The sequence below is a fragment of the Triturus cristatus genome, chromosome 6 (genome assembly GCF_964204655.1).
Source record: "Triturus cristatus chromosome 6, aTriCri1.1, whole genome shotgun sequence".
Classification (NCBI taxonomy): Eukaryota; Metazoa; Chordata; class Amphibia; order Caudata; family Salamandridae; genus Triturus; species Triturus cristatus.
In genome coordinates, this window is record NC_140589.1 from 77114106 (window position 1) to 77133861 (window position 19756).

Here is a 19756-nt window from a genome sequence, read left to right on the forward strand (position 1 = left end):
ACCCTAGTATGAAACTATCGGCCTTGCCAGCTCACAAGCAGCCAAGAGTCACCAGCCCCGGTAATAACAGAAGCTCCTGCCGCGGCCCGTGGTTGCGAGTCAGCCTAGACTTTGGAAGTTTTCCTGACGGAAGAGTGACCGCTGTGCTGATAGACAGCTACTCGAAATATCCAATAGTAGAAGTAATTGGGTCCACATCATTCGCACATCTGCAACCCATTCTCGAGAAAACGTTTGCACTATTCGGACTGCCCCATGAACTCAAAACAGACAACGTACCTCCGTTTCAAGGGGGAGAATTCAAAGGCCTGCTCACCCTCTCGGGAGTTTACCATCATCGAATCACTCCACAATGGCTGCAGGCCAACGGTGAAGCCTAGCTCTTCATGCGGACACTAAACAATATACTGCAAATCGCAGTGGCGGAACAACCCGATCCTGAGATGGCCCTACAGCAGTTCCTGCATAAGTACCTCAGCACCCCTCACTGCGCATCCCTGGTCACTGATGCTGGCTGGACACTGGAGGGACACTATCCCTGTGGCCGAGAGCAGATCCCCAGAGCCGTTCAAACCTACAGCCACTCAAGTCCGATGAGTAGTGAATAACAATTGAGCCAGCCAGTGGAGGGGAGCCAAGACCCACGTCATAGCTCCAGGGAGTTCCGTTCTGGTACAGAACCGTCGCAGTGAGGGGAAGTTCAGAACAACCTCTGAACCAGGTTTGTGGGCTGTCCTAAAAGCAAATTGAACCACCATTACAGCCCAACGAGGCACAGACGTAATCACCAGGAATGTCTCCTGGTTCAGAAAGGTCCAACCGACCGACCAGGGAGAGAGTAATCCCAGACCTGCTGAAGGCGAGGAGGCGTCGGCTGGAGAGACGTCATCACTCCATACGGCAGAACGAGACCCGGCGAGTCACCTCCAAACCCTGACCGCGGCCGCTGATGCGAACAATGGTGTAGCTACATCATCACCCCACAGCCAGCACACGAGCCAGAGATCGAGCCAGCAGAGATACAATCTGAGACCAAACCCAGCTCCCGGTCAAAGATTCAAAGACTTTGTTTGTTAACTTGTTTATCTATTTTGAACAGTAACTTGGGAAGGGATGTAGTTATCTGTGTACCACGGAGGCGGGACCCCAGATGCCAGCCCGGAAGGGCTTCCACACAATGTACCACTCTTTGGCCAGGCGTGGCCAGAGAGCTTAAATAAATGAGCGGAGGTTGCTCGTGGTTTCCAGCTCATACACCCACACTAGAGTGGTAGTATTTCTTTGCTGCGCACTGGCGCTAGGTCTTGGTGGTATTTAGTGACACCATTACACTTTTGTACAGTGCCATTAATGGTATGAAATATGTGCACAAGTGGTTTGATGACCTCTGGTTTGATGTGGTTTGGGTGTGGTGATGTAGGATTCCTAGTTGGGATGGACAATGACATGGTCTAGGTGTAGCAATAAATTGTGTGAGGAGGAATGAAGTTCTATGGGGTTGCTTTCTATTATTGTGGTGTGGGGAATGGTTGATAACTTGTTGCATTGGCACAGTGTGTTGTGCAGTTTGTTATTTGGTGTAATATGCTACTTTCTGGCACTACAGTTACTGATTATGCTCTGCACAATATAAAGGAGGCTGGTGTAGTGTGGATTCATAGGGTGTTGTGGCAGTGGTATTCAGTGAGTATTGTTGGTGTGATGGGATTTGTTGCAATCTATTGCTTTAGATGTTAATATTCCTGCCTATGTGGTAGCAGCCAGCACACGTGGGTGTGTGTTTGGAGTGTTATGAGTTGACCAGTTATGCGGTATTGTGTAGTTTTTGTTGTTGTTGCAGTTGGTGAAGCATAGCAGGAGGAGCAGTATTGAGGTAACTGGTAAGGCTTGATTTGGTGCATCGTGACCAGAGTATTGGGTTCAATGCTGTGTAGTAATCTGAATTTTGTTCTAGTATGGAACAGTGAAGCATTTGGTGCTTATTGAGTTGAGTGAGTATTCAAATGTTGTATGTGCCCGGGTGTTGTAAGATATGTAGTGTTGTTGTGTGTTGTGGATAATATAAAATGATAAAGCGAAAGGGTGTGATGAGGGGAAACTGGTAGTTTTTGGAGTGGTCATTATTTGTGATGTGTGTTGTTTGCAGTTCATTGCGAAGTAATATGTTAAGCTTGTATATTTTATGAAGTAGGAAAAAAGGTGTAAGATGATGGGCAGGGCTATGTTGTGGCACGCGTGGCCTGTGGAGACGTTTGAGAGGTTATGGTATGGTGTCGCCTGCATACCCTCTCGGGTGATTAGCCACGCTGTACAAATCGACTTGTTGATTGTGTATGTTTTTATTGGTTATTTTGTGGTGTGCATGCTCAGGTTTGGAGTGTTTCTCTGGATGAGTTACGATGTGGGTGGTGGGATACCGTTGAAGTGAAGGGATGTTGTGTCAAAGAGATCTGGAGGGTTGAAGGTGGTGGAGAGGGCATGATGGAGTGGTGATGTGTTATATGGAGCGAGAGGGTCTCGTGGGGTGTTGTGTGTGTTGTAAGCTGGAAAGCAAAAATTTAACTTGTGGCACATAGGATAGTTTTTAAAGGTGTGGACGGGTTGCTGAAAGATGCTAGGGTGAATAAACAGAAAGGAAATGATAAAGGTATCTTGAGTCACAGTGAGGTTCCTGCTAGTGGGCAGCCGGACTGCAATCGCGTTTTGGCCTACAGTGTCTGGAATAGTCTGTGTGAGATCCTTGTGGCAAGCGTCTTAGGCATCATCCAGTGTATGCGGGAAGAAGGTGTTGGAAGTAAAGGAAACAAGCATTGGCAATGCCAATCGGTCGCGCCATCTGTATGAGTTTAGTGTTGTAGTTTTTAATAAAGAGCATTATTATAATGCTAATCTATGCTAACCTGCCTATTTGGTCACATTAGATTTAGTCCTGCTCTTTCAGCCTAGCTGTTCCCCAAACAGCATGCAACCTCTGATACAAACACAATAAGTGTAAATGCAGATTAAGAGAAAAGCACCAAATCGGACTTGCCTATTAAAGAATAAACAAGCAGCAAGTTCTAAGCTCTAGCACTCTGCAGCCACATAAGTTTGGATATATATATATATATATATATATATATATATATATGTATATATATATATATATATATATATATATATATATATATATAAATATATTTACATATTATCTACTGGCGGTCGCCAGTAGATAGTTATAGTTAGGACCGTGTTTCCATAGGAAATCCGCAACATTCTATTTGGAATAACTTTGGCGCCGGTTGACGAATCCTTGCGAATTTTTCAAAACTAATGGGTTGCTATGCTCCGCTCCTACCCTGAAAGTCTCGGGGGGATTCGTCAAGCGGGGGCTGAGAAAAAAGGGGGGTCCCAAAACGCGTTTTCCCCATGCATTTTCCCATAGGACCTTTAGTCCGAGCTACAGCCCGAACGGCTGAACAGAATTACTTGAAATTGGGCAGAGAGGTAGTCCTCAGGTCAGTGATGTGCCTTTTGCAGGTCTGGTGTAAATCTGTTCAGTAGGTCCTGAGAAAATAGCATTTAAATCAGTATATATATCTGTAAGCGCGCTCCGTGCGCTTACGGTAAGCTTACCGTACGCGTACGGTGCCGTGCGCGAGCTCAATTCTGATTGGTGGTTACATGACTGTAAACATTCGAATCGGTCGAAATCAGAAAGTATCGGCCGCCATTTTCTGTCTCTCGCACTGAAAAACAAAGGTTGATAACATGAAAAGGGGGCAACGAAGAGAGTTGCAGACCCCCTAGCGTTCGTCAGGGGGTTCACGAAGGACCAAAAAGTATGAAAAATACATTTAAAAAAAAATCGCGGAGTGCGCGTACGGTAAGCTTACCGTAAGCGTATGGTAAAAAAAAAAAAAAAAAAAAATAGAATTAACAATCACATTTAATATATAAATCTATGGACCCCTAAGGGAGAAAAATACAATTGATATTTTGTAAAAAATGGAGAGGCGTGCACGGTACGAAATGCGCAACACGGGCGCTTGGTGCGCGAAGCGCACCGAGTGCCCACAGCGCGCGCACGGTGCGCAAAAATTAAAAATAAATACATAACTTAGTATTTAAAAAAACGTACAAATTCACTGAAAAAACCATAGGTTTCACACACGTTATAGTTAGGAATTAGCATTTAAAAAACCTTGCAAATTCACTTAAAAAACCATAGGTTTCACACAAGTTATAGTTAGCTGTACATTTCACTCGTAAAAAACCAATGAAATTCCACGTTATAGTTAGATCAGGTAACTATAACTTGCGCGACCGCAATGCACAATGTGTCATTTCAGATGTCATCATTGATGTCATGAGTGATGTCACTGACCATGTCATAAGTGATGTAATATGTGACGTCATCAGCAGTGCATTGCGGGGGCGCAAGTTATAGTTACCTGATCTAACTATAACGTGGAATTTCATTGGTTTTTTACGAGTGAAATGTACAGCTAACTATAACTTGTGTGAAACCTATGGTTTTTTAAGTGAATTTGCAAGGTTTTTTAAATGCTAATTCCTAACTATAACGTGTGTGAAACCTATGGTTTTTTCAGTGAATATATATATATATATATATATATATATATATATATATATATATATATATTACCTACTGGCGGTCGCCAGTAGGTAGTTATAGTTAGGACCCCTTTTCCATAGGAAATCCGCAACATTCTATTTGGAATAACTTTGGCGCCGGTCGATGAATCCTCGCGAATTTCTCAAAATAGGTGGGGCGCTACGCTCCGCTTCTACCCTGAAAGTCTCGGGGGGATTCGTCAAGCAGGGGCTGAGATAAAAGGGGGGTCCCAAAACGCGTTTTTCCCATGCATTTTTCCATAGGACCTTTAGAACGAGCTACAGCCCGAACGGCTGAACAGAATTACTAGAAATTTGGCAGAGAGGTAGCCATAAGGTCAAGGAAGTGCCTTTTGCAGGTCTGGTGTAAATCTGTTCAGTATTTCCTGAGTAAATAGCATTTAAAAGCATATATATATGTGGGCGGAGCCTAACCACACATCTCATCCTGAGATCTGATTGGCTGTCAGCACTTCATCCAAGAAGTGTTGGCAGCCATCTTGGGACAAATATACATGATAGCACCTCATTAAAAAGCATTGCAGTTAATAGAAGGTTTTAAGACTTTAGTTACATTATAAATCATTTGTTGATGGTACCATACTCATTTTAGGAATTGTGGTATGTTCTAAGGTGATTTCACCATGTGAAAAAGCCTTCTTCTGGGATATCATGATTGAGAGAAAAATATTTTCTCATGCTTTTACCACAGAGGTTTGGAAGGTGATCTATAGGCTAAACTGAGAGCTTAGTTTCTGTAAATTCACATTATCTTTCTCAGTCATGTGAGAATGAAGTCTGATATTCTCAGTAAAACATGTACATCCAACAAGGGCAGAGACTGTCAGTTGATTCCTTTGTGTTCTACTGCAGCTTCCCAGAGTGTTCCAAAGAACTACTAGAGCGCTAACAGTCCTACTTATGATAAACGTATGGCACACCTGAAGCCATCTTGCTTGGATTAAAGTGGTAACTCTTAAAACATTTAATTTAAAAAGGAACAAAATGAGGGGGTTCATTTTTCCATAAAAAGTATGATTAGTGCTGCAGAAAGAAAAATTAGGGCACATTTTGAGTGACTTCACAAATCCTCTTCTATTTCATTAAAAAATTCTGACATGCAGACTGAAACATGCACTTTCAATACCAGCAGCAGTTTTCCCTGGTGAGCAGTAGCTTTACTACAGTGATCTAATGAGCAAAAAGAGTGCTAACATTCTGAATTTATGGCAAATGTGTGACACATCTGAATGCCTTCTTGATGGAATCAAAGTAAAAAACTGAAAGTATTTCCTACTGAGGAGACTGCAGTAAATGAGGAAATTAGGAAACTTCATAACAAATAAATCTCCCAAGATGGCCACCGGAGACAAAAGAGCCCAAATGTAGCCCAAAATCAACCAGATGTAGCCCAAATATAGCCCAATGACAGAAGTGTGCAAAACACTTATTATTTTGTGTTTTTGCAGTGTTATATAGTGCAGACTTGTCAGGTATTGGAGTGCTTTACATGAGCATTGGTTACATCACACAAGAACAAATTCATTTTGGTTGTAGACATGGGGAGACTAAGTGATTTGACCAGAATCACAGAATGTCGAGCTGAAGCAGAAACTTCAACCTGGTTCCCCAGTTGCAAAGTCTGCAGTTCTGGAAGTAACACCACATCCTCTCCCCTAAGTGCAACATTTAATCAAGTGGTCAACTGGATAAAAAAACATAAAGATAACAAATAATTTAAAAGTGCTTTGTCGCTATTTGAAAACTCAGAAAATATGTCCTTATTTTAGTCTTTTAGAGCACTAACCATAATTTTGATGCCAATAAGACCCTCTCATATATGTAATTTCTAAAGGAAATGCTCTAGGTATTACAGTTTTGATTACATCAAGATGATGTCAGGCGTTCCACACTTTTGTAATAAATATAGAATGTTAGCAATCTAGTTGTTCATTAGGATACTGTTGAGAGGCAGAGGCCAGGGGCACGGACTCTGAAAATTGAAGGCAGGTAGGAGGGTGCAAAGGCAACAATTTAACCACACTGAGCAGGCAGGAAGGGCCGTGGAAGCACAACAGACTATGGAGGGCAGTGGAAAGGGGGGCAGGGGCAACAAACCAACAATACAGGACTTGCAAGAGAGGCTGTTGGAGGGAAGATCTATTACGGGTCAAGGAAGCTAGGGGCGGTCCCCAGATCCCCGGGAGCCACCACAGAACTGAGCAGGAGAGTGAGTCAGGGACAAAAGGGGCACCTTAATTTGAGCCGGGGTGCCTAGGAACGCTTGCTCCAAAAATGAAGAAAACAGACATATGAGACATGGAATTGGAGGCAGAATACAATGGCAGTTTAATGAGAAGATGCAACTTCAAAGAAACCGCAGAATAGAGACATAAAGTACAAAAAACAGAATCCAGATAATCATACAGCTGTCATAATATTCTCTGTATCTCAATTAATGTACTGACAGAGAGAGAGAGAAAACACATCTATAAATGCATCATGAGAAACAAGTTACACCAAGGAAAATGTTACCTAGGAACACTCACGTTTACTCTTAGAGCAAGCATTCCTGCAATTACAATACAAAATCTTTTAAATGCAAAAGTAAAGAGAACAATGGTTAAACATAACATGACATTTCATATAGGTAAAATAGAATAAGATACTTCAAGCAAAGCAGAGCAAGACATTTTAAGCAAAGGAAGACAAGAGCTCCCAGCTCTTGGGGAAAACCTGCACTGCCTGTTAACCTACATACAGACGGCGAGGTAGTCCGTCGATATCTGTGGGTGCTCCCTTTTTATATCATTTTGTGGGCTCCTTTGCACGCTACATCTACCTACGTATGCTACCCAAAAGCTTCGACTGCAGATTTTACCAGACATTTCGTCATTTACCCACTTAATGCTGACAATGGACTGGGTGAAAAGGTCAGTCTCTCAGGCCAATCGCTTATCGTAAGTTCCATAGAGCAAGCAGAAAATAATGGGTATTGTACGGGAATTCAATATATTCATGTATAAAATCTCCTCAGTTCTCCTAACTTGACGCTCTGCGGTTGCCACTTCCTTAAAAGCGAGAAACCTGCCCAGGACGCAAGTACCAGTCCAGGATGCAGCCTACTGTATGTCGACAGCTTCAGGGGGATGTTGAACTTTGATACCGAGCACGGAGCACTCGGGTAGGGTGGGGGCTACTAGTTTGGATCAGAAGGCCTCGCAGACCTGCCTTCAGACTGCTATACACTAAAATTGCAGAGCTATGGTCAATTTAACAAAGAGGCCTACATATTGAACAGAAGGGCCTACACAGGGGTTTTATGCTGGCTGAGTGGTAAGGATGTCTCAGGATAATTATATAGCAATACGGGACCCGCTGGTCAATTTAATACGGCCTACAAATGCAGCTGGCAGGGCAAGGACAAGGGTCTCATACTTCAGGTGTGGACAGAACGGGCCAGGGGCCCCCTGTGATACAAAATCTACCCTCCTTCAAGGCTGTGGCAATGTAATAGACCATTGTGGGCAGAAGGAAGAGGCAATGGTAGTACAACCATACATGCCAACAGACCCGATTCAGCCAGGAAACGTCCAATGTTTTTAAGCTCAAATGGGCTTTATTTGATCTGTCTCCTGTCTACAATATCCTCTTTTTCAATGTAACTCAAAGGGGAAAATCAATACCCCAGTTTTTTTTCAAAATCTCCCTCTTACCAAGTTCAAAATGTTCGCAAGTATGGTACATTGGATCATGGAAGGAAATGGGATAGGGACATGGACTTGGATAACAGAGGACAGGAGGGACATGGAGAGGTGCACCAAACTGACCCTGCAGGGCAGGCATCAGGGTTTGCAGCAGCACAATACACCACACAGGGCATGCAGGACGGGAGTGCAGCACAACAATCCATAGAAAGCAAGAGGGAGGGGACAGGACCATGCACATGGACAACAGAGAACAGAGGGGCAAGAGGCAATGGTAGCTAGCTGACCATAATGGACAGACAGGAGAGAAAGCTGCAGCATAACAGACCATAAAGGGCAGGAGGGACGGATCAGGGGCATTACAATGGAACAGACAAGCCAGGAGGGAGGGAGTAGGGGTCTGCACATGTAAACAGAGGGCTGGGGGCAAGGGGACAGGGCAGGAGCAGCAAGATAGCCATGGAGGTCAGGCAGGATGGGCACTAGAAGCAAGACACACCATGAAGAGCAACAGTGAGACTGTGATGGCATACACACAGACCATGGAGGGAAGGTGGGAGGGGGTCAGGGGCAGCTAACTGACCACACAGGGAAGGTGGGAGGGGCCATGGCAGCACAGAAGACCATGCATGGCAAGTGGGAGGGTTAGTGGCAGCACAATGGCTATGATGGGCAAGAAGGAGGGTGGAGGGGCATGCACAAAGGACAATGGAGGATAGAAGGGAGGGTCAGGACCTGTGCACAGACAAGAAAGTTCAGGGGAAGGGACCTCACAACAGACCACACGGGGCAGGCAGGAGGAGCAGTTGCAGCACAACAGACCAGGGAGGGCAGAAGGGTGTGGCAGTACAATGGACCATGTAGGACAGGAGGAAGAGGATAGGGGCATGGCATGTGGACAGGCAGGGTGGAGGTGGCAGGGACAGGTTACAGTCATCTGACAATGCTAGGCAGGTGGGAGGGGAGTGGCAGCTCAACAGAACACTCAGAGTAGATAGGAGTGGCAGGTCCATGGGACATGGTGGGCAAAAAGGATGGAGCAGGGGCATGCATAAAGACATCGGAGGGCAGGGGGAAGGAGAATAGGGGCAGCAAGCTAAGCACAGAGTTTAAGCAGGAGGTCAATGATGGGGCATAGAATTGGGCAATGGAGGGCAGGAGGACTGGACTGGTACATCATACTAAATTGAGGGCAGTGGCAGCACATCAGACCATGCATGGCAGGAGGGAGGAGGCTAGTCCATGGATTCACACAACAGAGGATAGGGAGGAAGGGGATGGGGCAGCAAGCTAACTGTTCAGAGAAGGCGGGTATTAGGAACTTTATTGTTTTTAAAACATTGTGTCTGTGCGAACTACTTAAAATATGAACAAGTATGCAGCATAATCTCACTTTTATTCAGGAAGAAGAGGACGTTTGTGACTGTGACTCCGGGCTCACTTGGCAGAAACACCCCCTGACCCTCCACCCCCTATCGCAAAATGTAATGCCCGTGAAAAGGGTAGGTGAACACAGTGTTATATAGAACATAGTCCTGAGAGCACGATTGAAAATGAAAACTAGATATAGTGTATGGTATAAACTATGCACCAAAAAGTGTGATATAAGATGAACCGGGCGTGAAATATAATTTGCAATACATTGTGCGCAATGACAGATTCATTGGAGAGCGCGAGATAGCACAGGCACTAGCGCGTGCTATGCGATATGCGCCTTGGAGTGTAATATGCACAGGGCAGTGTTGTGTAACCTAACTAGTCTCTAAAGTTGTAATATAAAATATGTGCTGGGGAGTGTAACGTTGCATATGCACTGTGACAAATATATGGATCCCAGATTGTAATATGTATGGCATAGCACTGTGCGTTATAACATAGGCATCGAGAAAGGCACGTTAGATGGGGCAATATAACCCGTGCGAAGACAAGTGTGGCATGACATATTCACGGGGTGGTGTTACAGTGCACATGGGCTAGAGAGTGTCATAGCATATGCACTAGCTAGTGGAATACAACACAGAGGTGTGTGGCACTCGGCAGGCAATGGTGGGTGTAACACAGCATTGGGCTCTGTCAGGAGCACGCTGTGACTCTCAAGTGATGTTCGTCCCCTTTCCAGAGAGTAAAATAAAAAGTATTACACATCCGGCAGTGGATGTGTGTTTTATTAATCGTGAGGGGGGTTTCTTGCATAGTTTTGGTCGGATTTTTGTCGAATCCCCTTTGAATGGCTTGGTGTGCATGTGTATTAAATGTGCCCGTCAATAGCTACCCATGTTTGTATACATAAACGACAAGGGTGTCTACCAGGATTAGGCACGGTAGGGCATCAGACATGTCAGAGCTTCACTAGTGGTGTAAATACATTCCACGTGGATTCATTGCATGCATAGTCGCCTTTTAATGAATATCACGCAAATCGTCATGGTGATAGGTACGTACGGTTTGTCCAGCATGTCCTAGGTGTGTCTATAAATATATATTTTTTAAAAATAATAAAAAACAGTGGCCGGCCCTGGGGATTGGGGTCAAAAAAATATAATTAGGAGACTGGTCCTGGGGGATGGGGTCATCAGGGCCAATAAATTAGAATAAGAAGGGGAACCAAACAGCCCCCCTTCTTAAAAAACTAAAATAAATAAAAGACTGGCATCGTGCCGGAGGCCATGCCCCCTCCGTGCAGCACTCTGCAAACGCGCCCCCAACAGGCATCTCCAGTATGCGCCAGGGAGCTGCGCTGCAGCCAGGTGTTCTGAGGCCAAGCCCCTTTTTACACCTCTCTGCAACGCAGCTCTGTGGCGCTTACTGGAGGTACCTAGTGGTCTAGTTTGACCCTAGGGACCCTTAGGATTCAGGGGGACTCTCAACTTAGAACAGCCACAGGGCGCGTTTACACAGTGGTGAAGGGAGGGGACGGGGCCTGAGGTGACGTGTGCAAACACGCACTATGGCATGTTTTAAATTGGGGATATAATTTCCCTTCAATACTGAGGGCCCCTGGGGGCTAACTAGCCCACCAAGTGCTTCCAGTAAGCGCCACTGAGCTGCATTGCAGAGAGGTGGTCCAGGCCGTGCCACTTTTTACACCTCTCTGCAACGCAGCTCTGTGGCACTTACTGGAGGTACCTAGTGGGCTAGTTGGACCCTAGGGACCCTCAGGATTCAAATGAACTTAATCTCCCAACTAAAAATGGACACAGGGCGTGTTTACACAGTGGTGAAGGGAGGGGACGGGGCCTGAGTTAATGTGTGCAAAAACGCCCTGTGGCCTGTTTTAAGAGGTAGTTTTAATCCCCATGCCCTATTATACACTAGGGGCTTACAGAGGAGGTCATGCTAATCACAGGGGGACCCCAACGCATAATGTTCCCTAGTGTATGTAGGTGTTTTCACTGTATTCTAAGTGTCTTTTAACATAGCACTGGCTCTAGGACTGGTTAGTCAGACTCAGTTACCACCAGTATCCGTCTGAAAAAGTTGAGGGTACAGGATGATTTTGCAACAAGGCTTCTTTCTGCTCTTCTTTTTGTTCTTTCTGCACGTTATCCTTCTTCCTGCACTTATCTTCGTATTTGAGGACTTCTGTTGCTTCTTTCTGCACTTCTTTTGTTTCTTTCTGTGCATTTTTTCTTCTTTCTTCACATGTCCTATCTCTGTAGGCATAGTTAGAAATTAGCATTTAAAAAACCTTTGAAATTCACTGAAAAAACCATGGGTTTCACACACGTTATAGTTAGGAATTAGCATTTAAAAAACCTTAGAAATTCAATGAAAAAACCAAAGGTTTCACACATGTTATAGTTAGCTGGACATTTCACTCGTAAAAAACCATTGAAATTCCCCCGTTATAGTTAGTTCAGCTAACTATAACTCGCGCGCCCGCAATGCACTACTGATGACGTCACATATTACATCACTCATGACATGGTCACTGACATCACTCATGACATCACTGATGACATCTCAAATGACATCACTGATGACATCACTGATGACATCATCCAGTGATTGTGTGTTTTTATGAAAATTATATATTTTTTATATTTATGTATATCTCAAGGTCAAAGGAAGAATAAATGGGTATATAAGTGTCTAAATGGATACTTTTTTTTGGAATTTTTTTTGTGTAACTGACTGTTTAAGTGTATCATAGTGAATACATGGCTTACTGAGTAATCTTTAAATATTTAAATATCTGTATCAGTTTCTTACTTTGTGTATAAGTGGCTGCATGGGTTGGTGAGTAGCTACATGAGTGTCTATATAGGTTATTAGTTGGTTTTTTATCACTATGAGTGTCTGAGTTTCTGTATGGTTCGGTGGGGGGTATTACTTAGTGCATAGGTGCATGAATGAGTGACTCACTGTTTGTATGTGTTGAATACAGCATGTGTGCAGGACTGTATGGGTGGATGAGTGTGTGCATGGGTGTGTTAGTGAGTGAATGACTGTCTCAATAGTGTCTTTATGAGTAACTACATATGTTTTAAACTAGTATATGTGACTATTGGTGTATATAAGTGAGTATATGTGAGAGTGAGAGATTGGAAGAGTTCCTGTATGAATAAGTATGTGTTTCTATAAGTGATTGTTTAAAAGAGTAAGTATATGTAAGTTTCTGTAGAAGTAAGTGTGGTGGTGTGTGTATAACTGTATATGCAAGTAAATGGATGATTGATTCTTTATTAGCATGAGTGACTATGTGTGTGAGTTACTCTATGGATGAGTGGCATTGTGTAACGGGATGTACAGGTGTATGAGTACATATGATGAGTGAGTACATGTATGAGTGACTGTAGAGGACTGTTGGTGAATTACTGTATGTGTATGTGGTTCTTAGAATTACTGAATAGGTTGTTGTAACTGATATTGATATGTTCATTATTTTGAACATTTTAGTTTCTATTTTTGAATGTGTGTTTCAATGGTTATATTAGGGGGAGAGGAGGTCTGCCACTCTATCACAAGGATGATGTCATCAGTGATGTCATCAGTGATGTCATTTGAGATGTCATGAGTGATGTCATGAGTGATGTCAGTGACCATGTCATGAGTGATGTAATATGTGACGTCATCAGTAGTGCATTGCGGGCGCGCGAGTTATAGTTAGCTGAACTAACTATAACGGAGGAATTTCAATGGTTTTTTACGAGTGAAATGTCCAGCTAACTATAACATGTGTGAAACCTTTGGTTTTTTCATTGAATATATATATATATATATATATATATATATATATATATATTCACTGAAAAAACCATAGGTTTCACACATGTTATAGTTAGCGGAAATTTTACTGATAAAAAACCAATGAAATTCCCCCGTTATAGTTAGTGCAGGCAACTATAACTCACGCGGCCGCAATCCTCTGCTGATGCTAATACTGTATTTAGACACTTATTTGCCCATGTCTTCTTCCATACATTTTTAGCTATACATATATTACAAATATTTTTTTTTCATAAAGACACATATGTCATCAGCAGAAGATTGCGGTCGCGTGAGTTATAGTTGCCTGCACTAACTATAACGGGGGAATTTCATTGGTTTTTTATCAGTAAAATTTCCGCTAACTATAACATGTGTGAAAACTATGGTTTTTTCAGTGAATTTGCAAGGTTTTTTAAATGCTAATTCCTAACTATAACGTGTGTGAAACCTATGGTTTTTTCAGTGAATTTGTACGGTTTTTTAAATGCTAAGTTACTTTACGCCATTCGTGGCGTGCGCGCCCACTTAACGCAGTTCGTTCCGTGCGCGCACGGTGCGCACAGTGAGCACGCGGTGCGCTTCGCGCACCGCGCGCCCACTTTACGCAGTTAGTGCCGTGCACGCATGGTGGGCACGCGGTGCGATGACAAAGCAAGAAAGCACGTCAACAAATCTGTTTCTGCTTTCCTCCGTGACTATGGTATGGGTGCCATTTACCACAACAACTTGCGTTATGACATGCAAGACATTTATAGAGGAGATGGTGTGCACTTCAATGATGAAGGGAACAGAGTCTTCCTCTTGAACCTTAGACTCTGCATCGGTACTTACTTGTAGGTACCACTAAAAAATCATTTCATAAACACAACGGCTCTTTTTAGAGCCCCCTAATATCTAAACACTTAAATCTGAATTTCATTTATTTTTTTATTTTTTTTTCTACCGTACGCTTACCGTAAGCTTACCGTACGCGTACCCCGTGATTTTTTTTAAAATCAATAAATGTTTTCTTTGTACTTTACAGTCCTTCTTTGACCCCCTCACAAATGTAAGGGGGTCTGTAACTCTCCTCATTGCCCCCTTTTCTTGTTTTCACTCTTTTTTTTCTGAGTGAAACACACAAAATGGCGGCCGCCGCTTCCTGGTTTCGGCCGATTCGAATGTTTACTAAGATCTAACAGCCAATCAGAATCGCGCTCGCGCACGCCACCGTACGCGTACCGTAAGCTTACCGTAAGCGTACGGTAAGCGTACCGTAAGCGGGCTCAGATATATATATTGATTTAAAGGCTATTTTCTCAGAATCTACTGAACAGATTTACACCAAACCTACAAAAGGCACTTCCTTGACATAGGGACTACCTCTCTGCCAAATTTCTAGTAATTCTGTTCAGCCGTTCGGGCTGTAGCTCGTTCTAAAGGTCCTATGGAAAAATGCATGGGAAAAACGCGTTTTGGGACCCCCCTTTTATCTCAGCCCCCGCTTGACGTATCCCCCCGAGACTTTCAGGGTAGGAGCGGAGCGTAGCGCCCCACCTATTTTGAGAAATTCGCGAGGATTCATCGACCGGCGCCAAAGTTATTCAAAATAGAATGTTGCGGATTTCCTATGGAAAAGGGTCCCTAACTATAACTACCTACTGGCGACCGCCAGTAGGTAATATATATAAATCGATATTTTGTACAACTATATTTTTAACATCAATATTTTTTTCTATATATTTTTGTACTTACCTGTTTCAAGTATAGGGAGTTGATATTTTTGCATTCTTTATTTGTTCATCAATATTTTTTACTTCTATATTTTTTTCATCAATATTTTGTCAGTGAACCATGTTTAAAGGTGTGAGCACAAGCACTTCAGCACTGGTTAACATTGGTAAGGGGCAGAATGAATTTCAGCAAAACAGGATGGGTAAAGGTAAAACGTCACATTTAGCAAAGCCTTTGCCTTCACGGTAGTACAACATCACTATAACTTAGGGAAGTGTCAAAGGGGGGGTCTAAGTGAAGCAACCACACGCAAGAGCATCATAAAGCCACTGAAAAGGCACTGCATCAGCATGGACAGAAGACAGTAGCCCCTCATAAAGGAGAAGAAAAAACCTAAGAGGCATGGTCTTCCTAAGACTTGATATACCCAAGTTCAACAAATCTACCACATTGAAACATGCCTTTTGCTGGAATGCCCCCAAAATCTGGAACTCACTTCCCACCCATGGGCCCGAAGGAGGCTCCACCAGGTCCAAATTCAGAAAGAGATAAAAAAAGGTTCCTACTACACTCTATCGGACAGATGGCCTTCTTCACCTCATCTTTCAGTATCCGCACGCCCGGCATTGTTTTCACTAGATAACCTTATCTATATTCTAATATTTGCCATGCACCAGACCTTGACACCACCACACTATGCTCCTGCATTCTCTAGTCTGCCATACGAGCTCTGTACTCTACATTATACCACAATACTTTTTTATTTTCTATCATATGTATACTGCATACTACCTAGATGGTATATGGTCTGAACTCTTTCTGTACACAATGCTCTTCTGTACGTGCCTATTCATATTGCAAAATGTGAAGCGTCTGGCACCCTACCCAGGGTGGAGTAGTGCTAAATAAGAAATAAATCAATCATGCCGCTTGTCAAGTAGCATCACGAGGAAGGCTTGTATGGCTCTGAAGAACAATATTCCTCTCGGTATTTGTAAAGAGCACAGCAGCAAGAGGGTGGAGCGACTGAGCATGACAGCGTGCACACAGGGGCGTAGCTTCGGGGGCGGGGGGGGTTTGGAGTGTACACCACCCTAATAAATGTATTATGTAGTAAATGCTTGGGTACAGGGACTTTCAATCGGGTAAAGTGTCTATTAGATTTCACATGGGAGTTTTAAATACTCAGACAAAAACATACACACAGTCTTCTGTTTAGAAAGTCTTAAAACATGGGTGTTTTACAAAATAATGTGTTTTAAAGACCCCTCACATTCCGCACTCCTTTCCCTTTCCACTGGCTCATAAGCCCTCCTCATCCGCTGCTTCTCATATAATGACATGATATGCCAGCGTGATTGTCGTAAAATCTGAAACTCACAACCCCCTAGTCTTACTGACCTGCGTTCATGTTCACGTATGTTTCCTGCCACTTCTCTAATCTCAACTCTTGTTGCTGCTGGTTTCCATGCCTGGTCCTTTGCAATACCCAATCAGCTGCCAGATAAATGTGATGTTGAACCCTTGACACATCTACTGTTCATTCCTGCAATGCTCATGTGGGCTGATCCAAAATGAGAAAGGCATTTCACACAAATAATGCCTGAGGGGGCTGACTTAACACACCTACTGTGTATTTGTTTGTGCTAATGACATGAGACTTGGAAGATTGTTAAAGCTGTAGGTAGTCAGACCTAAAAGACGGCTAAGCAAAATAAATGAATTAGGTGTGACAAGCAACACCACAGGAGCCTCTGGTAGCTTGCAATTTCACTCTTTTTAATAAACGTGTAGGCATATGTGTATTAACCCATTTTTTCCTGTTGGCTAAAACAACAGGACTGGCTGGCAACCACTCTCATGACGCGGGGTTACCTGGTAACTAAAGAGCCTAGTCACAGAGGTAAATATACAGGTGTATTTTTATTCAAATGTATAATTACTGCTACACCGAGGTGTAAGTCTTCACTTTTTAGCTGCTTAACATTTCTGAGGGTAAACTTATCACAAGGATTTATTCTATTCTTTTTTTTAATTTTGTGTTTCCATGTGTTTATTTACACCTAAGTGTCTCCACTCACTCAATTGAGGAAGTAGAGCCTTCTACAAAAGGGTCTATGAGTATGAAAGCACTACCAGAAACTTTGAGGAGATTTCCAAATGAGAAAAATAATGGAAATGTATTAAAGTTGATAAACAATAACAAAAGAAATTGCCACCCTCACTAACATTTTTTTAATTTAATAGTTAGCATATATTGTTATACGTTATTTGTTCAATAATTGTAATGATTTTCTAATAAACGTTTTACAGTTTAACTATGTTTTACTGTTATTACATTTTAAAATATGGAAATAGTAATTAATAATTATATATACATTTTAACACTAATATAAATTTAACATGAATATAATTTAAGAGTCAAAATAATAAAATGATTTTTAACATTAGTTCCTAATGGATGCTATATAACTTCTCTGCATCCATTATTTTCTATGGGAGGGTGTTGCAGTACATCAGATTGGCCATGTGTGGTGTTTCACTTACTTCAAAATGGGCTAGGGTACATTTAAGCCTATTCTGACGCTTTTAAGGCTGTAGTAACTTTAGAAGTAAAGTCTGTGAACAACGATTTCTTTGGTCTTTTATACAAGGCCCATCAGCTCTACGGGAATCTCTCAACATTGGCTTATTGATTTCAAAATCAACATTGTATGTGTTCAAGCGTTGGGCATTAGTGATATCTGAACAAATTAAAGAAAAATGGTGATGCTGAATGTATATCCAACGAGACACTTTGTTTATCAATGATGCTGTGTTTTCACTGTGCCCTTCCTTTAATTTTGGAATGTTGATCATATTAACTATGCGTTCCCTTGGAGTTTGTGAAGGGAGTGCAGGATATTTAGCCCTGTCAATAAGTAAAGGGCCCTGCTTGTTTGGGGTGGCCCTACCCTTGTTCTGCTTGTTCAATTCGGGAGTCCTGTTGCTGTTCCATGTGGAATTTGAGGGAGGCTGCAATTGGATGTGATAGTTTTAGTACCATCCTGGTGGTTAGTAGTGGACAGGTTCAAGCTAGCATAAACATCTGCTGGCCCCAAGCAATTCCCCCAGGTGTTACCAGTCGATTGTGTGGAAGTGATTGAGTTGGACGGGTGTCTAACCCCTATCATCCAAGTTCCAGCAAGGTGTCCGAGTGCATCCTGGGCGGTATTTATACTGAGCACAGGTTGAGGACCTGAACTTCCCATACCCCACTGATGGCGTGTATCTGCCTAAACGATCTGCAAAGTCTTGCAGGGTGTAAATGGTAGTGTTGTTCCACTCTCTGGGACCCAGTGGTGAATCCAGCATGTGCTACTAGTTCATATCCGAATCTATGTAAAGCTTTACAAGTATTACCCATCAAATGTGTTTCTTGCAAAAAAATTATGTCCAGGGTATGTCGTCGTATATATTGCATGACCATCGTACGTTTGATTTTATTCCCTAATCTGTTAACATTCCAAGTCATGACCACCAGGTCCCTCCCTGTGGGGCTAGGCATAGTGGGTGGTGTCAGAGGGCGTTCGTCAGAGGTCTGTGAGTACATCAGTTTAATTTTGCAGGATTCTTATTTGAGCTACAGTTGTTGCAGCCATGGTGCATTGAGGAGTGTTACCATTTTTCCCCCTTCCCAGTCCCATCTCTCATTGTGTGTCAAGTCTAAACATCTGCTGTACTGAGAAATCAACAGGAACACTTTTAACACCAAATCTTGTAACCCCCCCCACCCTGCTACCCTGCATGGTGGGCATAAAACCTCCCACTCCCTCAATTTGCAGGGCACCTGTCACCCCATAACTGGACTTTTGAACATTGGGCAAGCTTAAACCATATATAATTCCGCTTGTACACCAACCCCAATTCCCCTCTTTAGGACTATAGAGCTTATTATTCAGTTAACATAGATATGATGACCCCTTAGCTTAAGTTATATTCTTATCTGTATCTGTATAGCCAGAGTTTGCTCAGTTCCCAGGTATTGGGATTGCTCCACGAATCTTCAGCCTTCCGAGAGCCATCCCGTGGCTGGTGGTTGCTTGACAATGTCCCCTCCACCAGCTTCAGTCATCCAGGCATTTATATCATGGTTCCTTTCATTGTTGTTGCCTCTATGCGTGCGTTATTGCTTTCCCACTGTTCGCCATCCATGGAACCAGTCACAGGCTTCTTCAAGGGGTAGAAAATCTCCACAACTTGCCTTCTTGTCACTTGGATTGTTGGTGGAAAAAGCATGGAGTACTTTGTTCCTCTTGCTCACAAGGCTTTTTTAACCTCATGGCAGGTCCGTTGTGCATGCTGCACTTTTATGGGAAAGTCCAGGAAGAAGGTGATAAGACTGTTCGCTATCCATGGAACCAGTCACAGGCTTCTTCCGGGGTAGAAAATCTCCACACCTTGCCTTCTTGTCACTTGGAGTGTTGGTGGAAAAAGCATGGAGTACTTTGTTCCTCTTGCTCACATGG